This window comes from Camelus ferus, chromosome 9 (assembly GCF_009834535.1).
Source record: "Camelus ferus isolate YT-003-E chromosome 9, BCGSAC_Cfer_1.0, whole genome shotgun sequence".
In the NCBI taxonomy this organism is placed as follows: Eukaryota; Metazoa; Chordata; class Mammalia; order Artiodactyla; family Camelidae; genus Camelus; species Camelus ferus.
The window spans coordinates 60333348-60345959 of NC_045704.1; the positions used below are offsets into that span (position 1 = coordinate 60333348).

At 49.5% G+C, this 12612-nt stretch overlaps 1 long non-coding RNA gene across 1 annotated transcript in view; it reads left to right on the forward strand.

The window, feature by feature from the left end:
• The window catches only part of LOC116665858, a 111179-nt gene that overhangs the window by 25881 nt on the left and 72686 nt on the right, over positions 1–12612 (forward strand). The window lies entirely within an intron of this gene.

Below are 12612 nucleotides of genomic sequence, written 5' to 3' on the forward strand. Positions count from 1 at the left end.
TGTCCCAGCTTACTGGGGCTTGACCTGAGTTTGCTGCTGTAAGTCTCATATCCTGGGAAATCCCTAGTCCCAGCAAATAGACAGTTGGCCACCTCAACTCCTAGACCCAGGTTTTGCAGAATGCCTGCCTGGCACACAGTAGGCACTTTCCACTGTGCTACTGCTGCAGATGGTGGTCCTGACAGAGCAGGGCAAAGGAGAAGTTGGGTGGGATCACCGGGGCCAACCAAATCCAACAGACAGAATTTGAGTTTATTTTTAAAAACCTACTCCCTTTGCTTTTTCTCAGAGGAAAGGGCTGTGATATGTGAGGGAGAAACTCCGGAAGTCTGTTTCTTCTCCCCTTTCTCCATCTTTGTCCTCCATCCGGTTTCTTCCCCTCGCCCAATGAGGGGGTTCAGTCTAGCACTCGGTCCAGGGCCCTCCCAGAGTCCACAGGAGAGAACTCCATGTTCCAGGGGAGGGTGGGGAAGGCGGCAGGCGTGGTTCTCTTCTACTCCAGGTGGCTAGCTCGGGGCAGTCAGGCTCAGCAGACACTAACGTGTGGTGTGGCTTGAATCAGGGCAGAAACGGTGCTTAAACTAATGTGAGAAACGTGTAGATTCTTCTTCCCTGCTCTGGACATTGGGATAAAGGGAAAACTTCTCACCATGGCCCCCACGTCCTGCACTGATTGTTCCTTGTTGACTCTCCAACCTTAGCGTGAGCCGCTTTCCCCAGCACTCACGGAGGCAGTCACCCTGCCTCCCAGTCCCTAGAAACGCCACTCTGTGCTGCCTCAGAGTCTTCACTCAGGCCATCCCCTCTGCCTGGATAAGAACAGCAGGTGGGATCTGGCTTAGATGGGGTGGTCCTGGAGGCCACTGTGAGAGGGTGAAACTGAAGCTTTGATGGGAAGGATGGGATGGGATGACATCATTGAACTGGGGAGTAGGGATGGACGTAGAGACACTTTCAGGGTGGCAGGTGGCAGCTCTTCTCCTGTCTCCTGGTTAGGTGCTGAGAAATACAGACTTCTCACGGGCTTTGGGTTTCAGCGTTTCTGAGTGACCCACCGCTCCTCATGCCAAAATCTATCGTTTTCGGTGGGTTCATCATTTATATGCCACTGGGGAGGAATTAACGCAGGCAGAGCCCTGTTCTAGATAAAAATTGACTGCGCAGGTGAAATCCTGCTGACTCGGGTCTCCCAGCCAACATCTGGATTTGCTGGAGGCTGAATTAACCCAGAGTCTCAACAGGGCCTCTTAGGACTTGGTGACTGTTATTAATAGGCATAGTCTTTCACCTTAAAGGACAAAGGGCAGGAGTTTGAGTTATTTTCAGCCACAAGATAATGATAAATAAAAACAGGGTTTATCGAAGAAATGCTGAGTTTGTGGCGTGGAGTTTTCCCGGCAAACCAAATCTTAGACGGAATGCACAGCAGATCTGGTTATGAAGGCATGGATATCTTCAAGTCTCTGAAGCTCTGAGGAGGTAGTGAGAGCCTTTATTGGGGTCAAAGAAGGGCCTCCCCTCATCTCCAGGGCTAGAGGAATCTTGAATTTTCCACAGAGGCCATATCAGCTGACACTCAACACAGGGCACATGAAGGAGACCAGGAGGGATGCGTGCACAGGGGAGAGGCCGGTGCCAGCTCCTCACCGACCTTTGATCGAGCATGAAATGACTCTCATGGAAATTGGTTAGAAGCAGTCACCTTTGGGGTGCTGGGGGTGGGGCGGACCCCTGGGTTTAAACGTCCCTTGTTCTTTTCAAAGAGCTGGTGTCCATGACTACTTCCTTTCCAGGCGAACTCCAGCCACACCCCCTTACCCTTCTCGGGAGAGGAAGCCGAGCTTTGGGAAGTGGTCCAGGGTCTGGAGTCCCAAGGCAGTTTCAAGGACGAGGGTCATGGCTGCTCTTTGCCTCCAACTACCGTCTAAAAATGCAGACTTTTCAGGCTGCCCAGAGTAAAGAGTCAAAGGCTGGAAAGTGATGGTGTGGATGTGGGGAGGGGAAAATGGAGGGAAAGGCACCCAGTCTCCTCCATCCTGTGCGTGTTTGGTCTTTTTTTTTGTTTTCCTCTGGGCAGTTCTAATCCTGTTCCTTCACGTCTGTGCCTGTAGAGTCCCCTGGATGCCTCAGCTCTGGCACCACCCCACCCAGCGTGCCCGTTTCACCTCCCCTGCCACTGGCTTTTCAGCTAGAAGCCCCACCCTGCTCAGAACCCGGAGTTCTGTCCCAGACGCTGGGAGGCAGACGGAGGGCGTGAAGGGAGGGGGGACAGTCAGAGCTGGAGGTGACGAGGAGAAAGAAAGGGACTGTTTGTTTTCCCCCTTAGGATCCCTGGCTCCCACCTGCTGTCCAAGAGCTCAGGTGACAGGTTTTTAAATGAAATGACATCTCGCTCGTCACATTTGGTGATCCTTTGTAATCCCTCTTGGCCTCGCTGCTTCGACACTGCCACCACCTGCAGCACATTTATTGAGTGTCGGTGGGTGCCAGGCACTGTGCTGGGCACAGAGGCTGGGCATTTATGCCATACTGAGGTGGACAGGCGAGGAAAGCACTCCCATGGGTGTGCTACAGTGGGTGGTAGAAATCTAAACACTAGTTTCTGGGAAGGAAACACCGTATTTTTTTTTAAATTGAAGTATAGTTGGCTTACAATGCTGTGTTATTTTCAGGTGTACAGCAAAGTGATTCAGTTATACACATACATATATATTCTTTTTCATATTTTCTATTACAGGCTATTACAAGATATTGAATATAGCTCCCTGTGCTATATATTAGGACCTTGTTGCTCATTTTGTATATAGTAGTGTGTATGTGTTAATCCCAAACTCCTAATTTATCCCTCCCCCCCAACCCTTTTCCATTTGATAACCATAGTTTGTTTTCTATGTCGCTGAGTCTATTTCCAGTTTGTAAATAAGTCCATTTGTATCATTGTTTTTAGATTCCACATGTAAGTGATATCATATGTTTGTCTTTGTCTGATTTCACTTACTGGGATCATCTCTAGGTCCATCTTTAGAAGCACTGTGTTTTAAACAATGGTTACCTTCCTTCTTAGAGGACCGCCAGCTGCCTGTTCCCATGATGCCACTCGGGGTGGGAAAGGAGGGGTGTTGAGACCTCTGTTGACCGACAGTGTTCCCATCATACCATCCTCCCTTTCCACTTGGGTCCCCCCAGGTGACGGTCAGCAGGCCGGCAGCTTGCCCTGCAGGACCTCTTTCTTTAAGGAAATACAGTCTGGGGGCCGCACTAAGGTCCCTGGGTGGGTGGGTTGGGGCTCATTATGTGCTGGTGAGCCCCTGGGATGGCCGTTTCTGTAGTGGCCATGTCAGAGTCAAATCCATTTTCCAGTGGTCTTAATGTGGACAAAGAATTGAAGAGATAATTAACATTAGGTGCAAAAATATACTCAGAAATAAAATGTGTAAATTGCTTGTTCTTTCCTCTGCTGGATGCAAATCAGTGTTTGTTGTTGAGCGCTGTCCTCTTCTCCAGTTGCAGAGATAATTTAACCATTACGGGACATACAGAACCTGATTTTTCCCCTTCACTTTTAGGGAAGCAGTAACGTGTGATGGTCCACAGGATAGTACACGGTGTTCCATAAACCTGAGTCACCTGGCCCAGGATGTTTTTTATAGGAGTTGATTAAGGGACTGGAAAGAGAATTCAGAGACCGGTTGAAACTGACAGGTGATTTCAATAAAGGTGAGGGTGTTTACATAGAGTCTGCTCTTGATTATACAGAATGTGAGATTATTATACATCCTGACTGGGGAGGCGAAAGCCTGGCTCTGGAGGACTTATTTGTGTTGCAAATATTTTTCCCATCGGCAGTTTGGCCACCATCCCTCAGTCCATCTGTGCGTTAGTCTCGAGGGCCCAGAGCACAAACGCGCACAGGGTGGACGCCACTTCTTGTGGGGGCATCTGGATGGCCTGGGGTGAGCGAGGGGACCCAGCAGGCCTGGCCCCCCGGGGGGGCTGCAGCAGGGTGAGCCTGAGGGAGGGAGGAGAGGGTTGCATTCTTGTCAGGCAAGGCGACGGCTCAGCAGAGAGGATGCAGGTGAACAACGCCACTGTTACCTTCCCAGACCTGTTTTGGGAAGGCTCCCCATTGTAGAGGGACGCTGAGAGAGGTGACATGGTCCCAGCCACTGAAACACTGTCAGCTAGACACAGGGATTGTTTTTTTTTAATTGAAGTACAGTTGATTTACTATGTTAGTTTTTGGAGAGGGCTGTTTTGTTTTGGTCTTTTATGAACGTTAGGGGCTCAGTGAGCCCCAGACACTAGTTGTATAGTTTCTCTGTGTGCGTTTTTTGTTGTTTTTGGTTGGGGAGGTAATTATGTTCATTTATTTGAACCCAAGACCTCATGCGTGCTGCGCATGTGCTCTGCCACTGAGTGATACCCATCTCCCTCTTCTTTGTGCACGTTTTCTGGGGGGAAAGCCCATAGCTGTCCTCTAACCATCAAGGGCCCATGACTCCCCATCACACAACATAAGCAGAACCTTCCGCTGATAACCGCTCCTTAGGAACTGACGACCCAACTTTCCATCTGTGGCCCAGGGTAGAGTGTGCTGGATGTGCTCTGGCCTGTTTGATCTAGCACAGCCTGTGGCAGAAAAGCCCGCCGGCCACCTGCCCACTTCTCCTCCGCCCTGCCCTCCTCCTCTCTTCCCTTCCCACCTTTTCTCTCCCCCTCCTACTCTCACTGCCACTTCGCTTTCCTTCTCACCTCCCCTGTGATATTGATTTGACATATTAATCATTACAACAGCAGCTCAGAATTCCACCGCGCCTCATTAATCCCGGGGAAAATCCCCCGTGGGCTGATGAGCGCTGCAGGGTATGTGCATACATTCTTCCTGGGGTCCAGGAGAGTGGAAATTTCTTAGTTTCCATTTGTCACAAAACAGGAGGCCCTTACAGAAGGCCCCGGGAAGGCCGGTGGGGGATTGGCTAGGAGAGGGTGGGAAAGAGGATGGATTCCTATCCGTGAAGGCATTAGTCACCCATCACGGACTCCGGCAGACCTTGCACTGTTCAAGGACTCCCGTTGTAGAGGATGAGTTGTAAAATCCTATTAGGGTGGCCGAGACCAGAACAGTATGACTTTAATAAGGTTAAAGTTTGGCATTTTACAGCTTTTATTACGATAAGGTTTTTAGTCACGGGAGGGTGAAAGAACCAACGAGGGTCTGTCCAAACTTAGCTGGTCAGACCTCGGGTGTGGCCAGGCGTGGCCTCCTGCCAGGTGCCCGAGGGTGTCCCTTGTCATGCTGTGAGCCTGGCTTTCCAGCTATAAGTTCCACCCTGCGTGTCAGAAAGCCTGTTCACCTAACTCTGGCCGCTGGGACTGACCAGGGAGTAGATCCAGGCAGCGATTTTCAGCCAGGAAGAGTCCTTGAGACAAGCAGACTTGTTCCAGAGATGTCACCTGACCTTAGACTGTTGACAAGCTGTCACCTACAGTAAGAGTGGGGAGACGATTCCATTCCCAAAGCACCTGCCATCAGATGTCCACTGGTGTAAATTCCAAGTGCTTCAGATGGTCTTGTCTATGTCCGTTACATCATAATGTTGCATCATTTACAAAGTTATTTCCCCAAACTGGGCATCTAAAACCAATAATACTGAGTGCGTGCCTATCCTGTGTCCGAGCTGACACTGGGACCTGCAGAAATGTGTAGATGAGAAGTCTCTGCCTGCCAGGAGCAAAATCTAGGAGCCGAAGAGATGTGGTCCAGTGTTAAGTGCCTACGAAGTTCCTGAGCGCACGCCAGCCGTGAGCCGCCGCCGCGTGGGGCTGCGGGGATGACGGCACAGTGCATTCCCTGGAGAAGCTCCCGGCTCAACTGGGGGGCGGAGCCATTCACGACTGAATGCACTCCAAGCACACCTGAGTCCTTACTAGGTGTGCACAGCCCCTGACTGCAGCCCCCAGCAGCACAGGGGCCCTAGGCGGGGGGGGGGGGGGGGGGGGGGGGGGGGTCCTGGGTCTGTGAGAGCAGGAGAGAGGAACACAGTGGAGGAAAGCGGAAACCAACAGGAAGGAAGACCTGGCCCATTCCTAACGCTTAGTGTCTGGCGGGCTTCAGTGCGACTTTGTTTTTGGTGCAGAGCTGCCGTTTTCCTTTTAGGTCTGAGATGGATGTGAACCATCAGGGCTGCTGTGAGTGCAACTGACTTTGCAGCTAAGCTCCAAGCCCTGGGAGCACCATTTCAGGGCTCCTTGGACGAGGGCTACCCAGGCCTGGGCTGGACCTCCTGGGGTGACTTTGGACCAGGGTGGGTCCTGCTTATGGCATACTCTTGCCTCAAGACCAGCCAGAATTATGCTTCACTGCATAGCAGGGAGGAGGACCAGTGGGTGACATCTCCCAGCGTGGCCGGTGCTAAGCACGGGGAAGAGTCACCCACACTTCAGCCCTCACACAACCTCACACACCACCTCAGGGCTCTAGTCCCCAGCATGTGAGCTTGTAATATGGTGGCCAGGGTGCAGGTGGCCCTAGGGCTCAGTGACATCTGGGAGCTGCCCTTTCATGGTTGTGCAGATTGGCTTTTCCACCTGGGAAACCCGATGTTAGAGGACAGCCTAAGCCACCCTGGGGGGCCAAGAGGGGCTGCGGGTGGTCCCCTGTGTCTGCTTAGGAGCCTGGACGAAGGAAGAATCCAAGGACACACGGCTCCCACGTGGGGAGCAATCAGGCTGATATTATGACCAAAAGCGCTCTCTGGACCCTAAGCCGTCCTACAGGGGCAGCAGGTATCTCTGGAAACGGCCCTCCTGGCCCCAGGTGCCCTCAGTGCCCCTGCGAAGCAAGTCTCCTTCTCCCCGGCCACTCCCGGCCCGTGAATGAGGCTCGTGACTCACATCTGCGGGGAAGGGAAGGGGAAGGCGGCTGCTGTTAGGGAGCCTAATTCAAATGCCAGGCAGACGCAAATAGCACGCCTGCCTGTGAATAGCCTCCCAGCTGTTCTGCAGGAGGCCGAGCGTGTTCTCATCGAAAGTACATTTGTTCTTATTTATGAGCCGCATCAGGCGCCATTGGCCGCCTACCTTTGGCCCCTCAAGGCCAGCTTCGTGTTCTTTGTTCCCTAAAGTCTCACCAAGGTGAAATATTAACTGGTGGTGGGACAGAAGGGCCTGGGAGCCTCCCAAGGCAGGGCTGATGAAGGGTACCTGGAGGGAGTGTTGTTTGCTGGCCTGGAATTTTCCATCCCTCTGAAGCTCACATGACCAGGGCAGTGTTTTCGTAAGCCACACAGCAAAGATGGGTGCCAAGATGGCTGGTGCTAAGTAAGCAGACGGTGGGTGACCACAGCTGGTTATAGCTTTGTGGTCCCTGGTGATACTCACCCGTGCAGGGCTGGTGAAAATTAGTAGAGCTGAGAGCCAGAAGACTGGGGACCTGGACCTGACTCTGCCCCCGGAACAGCCCGGGGAACCTTGAGGGAGATGCTAATTGTCTCAGTGCTTCTGCTCCCTTGGCCATAAAACAAGGGACTGGATGAGAGTACAGAGGTCCTTTCCGACTTGGACATTTCCTGCTCTGGATTCAGAGACCAGTGAGCTCCATTTCTAACTAGCTGCACCAGCGTATTTCCTTATCGTCTCTGAGCAGTGACTGGGGCCTGCCCTCGGCTAACTGTGCTTCTCTCTTCTCTCCCTTCGCTCCGTCGGCCTCTCCGCTGCCTGGCCTCACTCCCTTTACCTCACCTCCCTTATCTTCATCTTAGGGCTGAGGGCATCTCCTTCGAAGCCAGAACGCAAGTTAATTACACGTCTCCTGAGTCGAGAGGACCCGAGTTTGCCACTTTCCAGTGCTCCTACTTCCTTGCCACGTGACCTCGGCCAGATTATTTCTCTGGGCATCAATGCCTCATCCAGCAGAAGGGAATTATCTTAGGATTTTTGTAAGAATGACACATAGTATCTCACACGGGAAGTCTCCATACATACAAGCCCTGATATGATAATAGCTTAAAAGTTGGCACAACACGAGGAACTAATCTCTCCCCAAACACTTTCTCCTTTGGCCTCTGTTTCTGCTAACAGGGCTGCTCTCCTCCTGTTCCCAGGCTTTGGACTTGAGGTCACCTTGACCTTTCTTCTCACTTGTTCCCTGCAATGATTACCTCTGGAAGTCTTCTTTAGAGTTGCCCTGGGCCTGACAGTTGTGGGCAGAAGGCCTGCAGGTCCAGGGCCAAGCAAGGGGTCAGCCCTCGGCGGAGATGGGGGTACAGTCTTTGTGAATTGCACTTTCCAGGGGGGCTTAATTCCAATCATGGTTGATTGGCCAGGTTTCCCTGAAGGCGGGTGTGGGCTTCATTGGCTGGGGTCAAGTGGATCAGGTTATACTTTCTTTGGATTTGCTATTGAGCTCCTCACCATCCAGAATCTTCCCTGGTGCAGATTCCTGTTCCCCGGGCACTGAAGGTTGCCATGGGGATCTTTTATTTTTATTTTATTTTTTTTAGTTTTTAATTTTTAATTGAAGTATACTTGATTTACAAAGTTGTGTTAGTTTCTGGTGTACAGCATAGTGATTCAGTGGTACGTGTGGGGCTCCTTTAGAGTGACATGAACTTGAAACATACAGGGAAAAGTGGGCACTTCCAGATTGCCCATATAATGCTCTGGGAAAATCTTTAAAAATTGGTTCCTCTTGTGGATACAGCTTTATGGGCATATAGTGGAATGCAAACTGCATTTCCGTATCCATTTGCCCCCTTGGCCATAAGCCTTTGTGCGGGACCCAACCTGCTCACCCTTAAGTGCAGACCTGGTACTCACCCAGGGTTCAAGTTCCATGAATGTCTGGTCCCTGTCTCTCTCACCTAGCAAAAGGCCTGGCACAACGTAGGTGCTCACTAAGTATTGTTGAGTGTTGAATGAATGACAGAAACGTGACTTCTAGCTAGCGATGCTTGGAGTAACTGAGGCCAAAGGGCTCTGATGCCCACAGGGTGAGGTTGTTAAGTGCATGTGCTTTGGAGTCAGACAAAACTGAGTTTGGATTTGGCCCTACCTCTTAATAGATGCATGACCGTAACTTCTCCGAGTCTCAATTTCTCCGTCTTTAAAGTAGGGCTATCCTAACACCTTCCCCACTGGTATTGTGGTGAGGGTTCTCTAAGATGACATTGCCCCTATGTGTAAACCCCCTCTATCAGCGTTTGACAGGTAGTTATGTTGTGATTGACCTCACCTGGAGAGCACGAGGATGGGCATTCCTGGGCATCACCTCCCAAATGTGAAAGGCTCGAGTGCTGCCAGAGCCTGGTGCCCTTCCAGCCATTCTCAGTGGGGATCTCAGATATGGATTGAGGTGTGGCTTGTGGTCATCATGATTGTTGGCTGGTACCCATCCCACCGCACACGCACACACTTACTGGGGCCTCAAAACCCATTAGGCAATCAGGCATTCAGTGCTCCATTTTCCCAGAAAAGGCATGACTTACATTGGTTAGATTACATATATCTTCTACAACTTAACTGCTTCCCATTACTGTACCCCTGGTTGCTCTTTTGCTTGGTTTTGGCGACCTGCCACCATCATGTAGCTGATCTCAAGCTATCAGCAAAGGCAAGGAAAACAATGGTCTCTCTGCAAGGCTCTGCCCTCCCACAAGCTCAGGGACCACAACGCCTACATGATTGGGGTGGAAAACCAACCTCCCCAGCTTCTGAGGAGGTTCTGCTGAGAAATATAATACACGCACATACTGGTGTATGCCTGGGTTTTTAAAGCATGCTGCCGTCCGTCTGAGAGGGTGCATTTGTGCATTTCATCCTTCAGCCACGTTGCAAGTGAGAATTTGTGAAAGGCTCTGCAGAGGAGCTGGAGAAAATTGGTGAATAAATTCAGACTAGAGGGGAAAAGCAGGAGAGGATTTTTCTATCAGCAGTTGCATGTGTCTACAGGGACCTGAAAAGTGTCTCGAGTTTTTTAAAAGCCTTAAAGTTTCCTATTTTAAAAACATCACTACTGGCTCATCCACACCAATTGATCGAGAGCTGAAGTGACTTTCCAGGGGGTAGATGTGAGGGGGTCAGGAGCGATGAGGGGGGATAGTTCATGGAATAATGAAATGAACAGAGGACTGAGGGTCAAAAGACAGGTTTAAATCTCTGTTTTGTTCCTGATTCATTATGCAGTTCGTTTGCTTTTTATTGAAGTATAGTTGATTTATAATGTGTTAGTTTCTGGTATACAGCATAGTGATTCAGTTATACATATATTTATATATATATATTCTTTTTCATATTCTTTTTCACTATAGATTTTTGCAAAATATTGAACGTAGTTCCCTGTGCTATACAGTAGGACCTTGTTGTTTATCTGTTTTATATATAGCAGTTAGTATCTGCAAATGCCAAACTCCCATTTTATCCGTCCCCCATCCCCCTTTGGTATACGTATTTTTTCTAAGTCTGTGAGTCCTTTCTGCTTTATAAATAAGTCCATTGGCATCATTTTTTCAAGATTTCACATATAAGTGAAATCTTAAAGATGTCATATAATACTTGTCTTTCTCTGTCTGATTTCACTTAGTATGATAATCTCTAGGTCCATTCATGTTGCTGCAAATGGCATTATTTCATTCTTTTTAAGGCTGAGTAGTATTCCATTGAATATATATTCCATAACTTCTTTATCCAATCATCTGTCGATGGACATTTAGGTTGTTTCCATGTCTTGGGTATTGTAAATAGTGCTGCTATGAACCCTGGGGTGCATGTGTCTTTTCAAATTAGAGTTTTCTTTGGGTATATGCCCAGGAGAGGGATTGCTGGATCATATGGTAAGTCTATTTTTAGGTTTTTAAAGGATCTCCATACTGTTTTCCAAAATGGCTGCACCAAATTACATTACATGGTTGGTTATGCGTTTGATGGATGTGACATCATCTGTGGTGCCTCTGCTTCTCTGTCACATGAGAGCAGCACAGGGCTGTATGGGCATCAGCAGAGGCTGTGGGTTTGAGCGTGTGCCCAGCACAGTGGGAGGGAAGCCACAGGAAATGGGACAATGTGGGCCTGGCGGGCAGCTCGGATTCTTGTTCTGCAGCCCCTTTGCAGGGTCCTGGGGACACTTTTGAGAGAGGGAAACAGAAAAGAGATCTGGAGGGAATTAGGGGCCCTTTCCCATGGGGGAGCTGTCTCGATGGTTTGGCCAATGAGCATGTCCTTTCCTGACCAGATGGCAGGATTTCCCAGGTGTTGAAGAGCCTCTTTCACTATAAAGCAAGGCAGTTGTGAGTGGAGGGGAGGGAGGTACAGCACACCGCAGAGAACGCACAGCCCCAAGTGTGGATGTTGGGGTGAGACAGTGTGAAGGTGGGAGGGAGTGAGATGGGGAGCAGCAGCAGTGAGAGCAATATGCAGGGTGCTCCAACTGCTGCAGACGGAGGGGAAGACCAACAGGAACGGCAGGAGGACCGGGGAAGCCGAGTGAGTCTTAGGGATCGGCAGTTACTAAGCCCAGATGAAGCTGATGCCAGGCTCCTGCAGAGGGAGTCCGAGTGTCCCTGCAGTGCAGGCTGCAGGAAGGATCCTTCCCTGCAGGAAGGCAGACCCCAGGGGGCCTCTGGCGATGGGAGTGGGCACAAAATTTAAGGGGGTAGCCAAAAAAGCCACAGGAATCAAAATATCCTAATGCAATCTGTTTAACTGACTTTATTTTTTTTAGAGCGGTTTCAGGTTCACGGCACAATTGAAGAGAAGGTACAGAGACTTCTTGTAGATTCCCCGACCCTACCCATGCATAGCTTCCCCCACTATCAACATCCCCCCCCAGAGTGGTACACTTGTTCCAGCTGATGGACCTACACCAACACATCATCATTACCCAGAGTTTATACTTACAGTAGGGTTCGCTCTCGGTATTGTATATTCTACAGGTTTCGACAAATGTATAATGACATGACATGTATCCACCATTATAGTGTCATAGAGAGTAATTTCACTGCCTAAAATATCCTCTGTGCTCCACCTTTTGTCCCCTCCCTCTTCCCTAATGCCTGAAAACCTCTAGCTTTTTACTATCTTCATAATTTTGCCTTTTCCGGAATGGAATCATACAGTATGATGGCTTTCAAATTGGCCTCTTTCGCTTAATAATATGCATTTAAGGTTCCTTCATGGCTTTTCATGAGTTCGATAACTCATTTTTTAGGGCCAAATAACATTCCATTGTCTGGATGTATTACAATATATTTATGCATCACCTACTGAAGGACATCTTGGTGGCTTCCAAGTTTTGGCAGTTGCACAGGCTTTTGTGTGACATAAGTTTTCAACTCCTTTGGGTAAATACTAAGGAAAGCAACTTCTAGGTCAATGCAATCTTTTAAAAAATCAAAACTGATGACTAAATATGAAGAACAAATGATCAAAAATTTAAATGTAAACCCAATCTGACCCTGCACTTGTGTGACCTGGCCTCCTCACCTTTCTCTTATCCTGGCTCCGTGGGTTTTACCCAGCAACCAAGCAGCTTTCTGATGGAAACTTTCCTACTCAATCCACGTTTATGAGAGACTCCACCCCCAGTATCTCCAAAATGACTTATTAGTCTTTATTGGG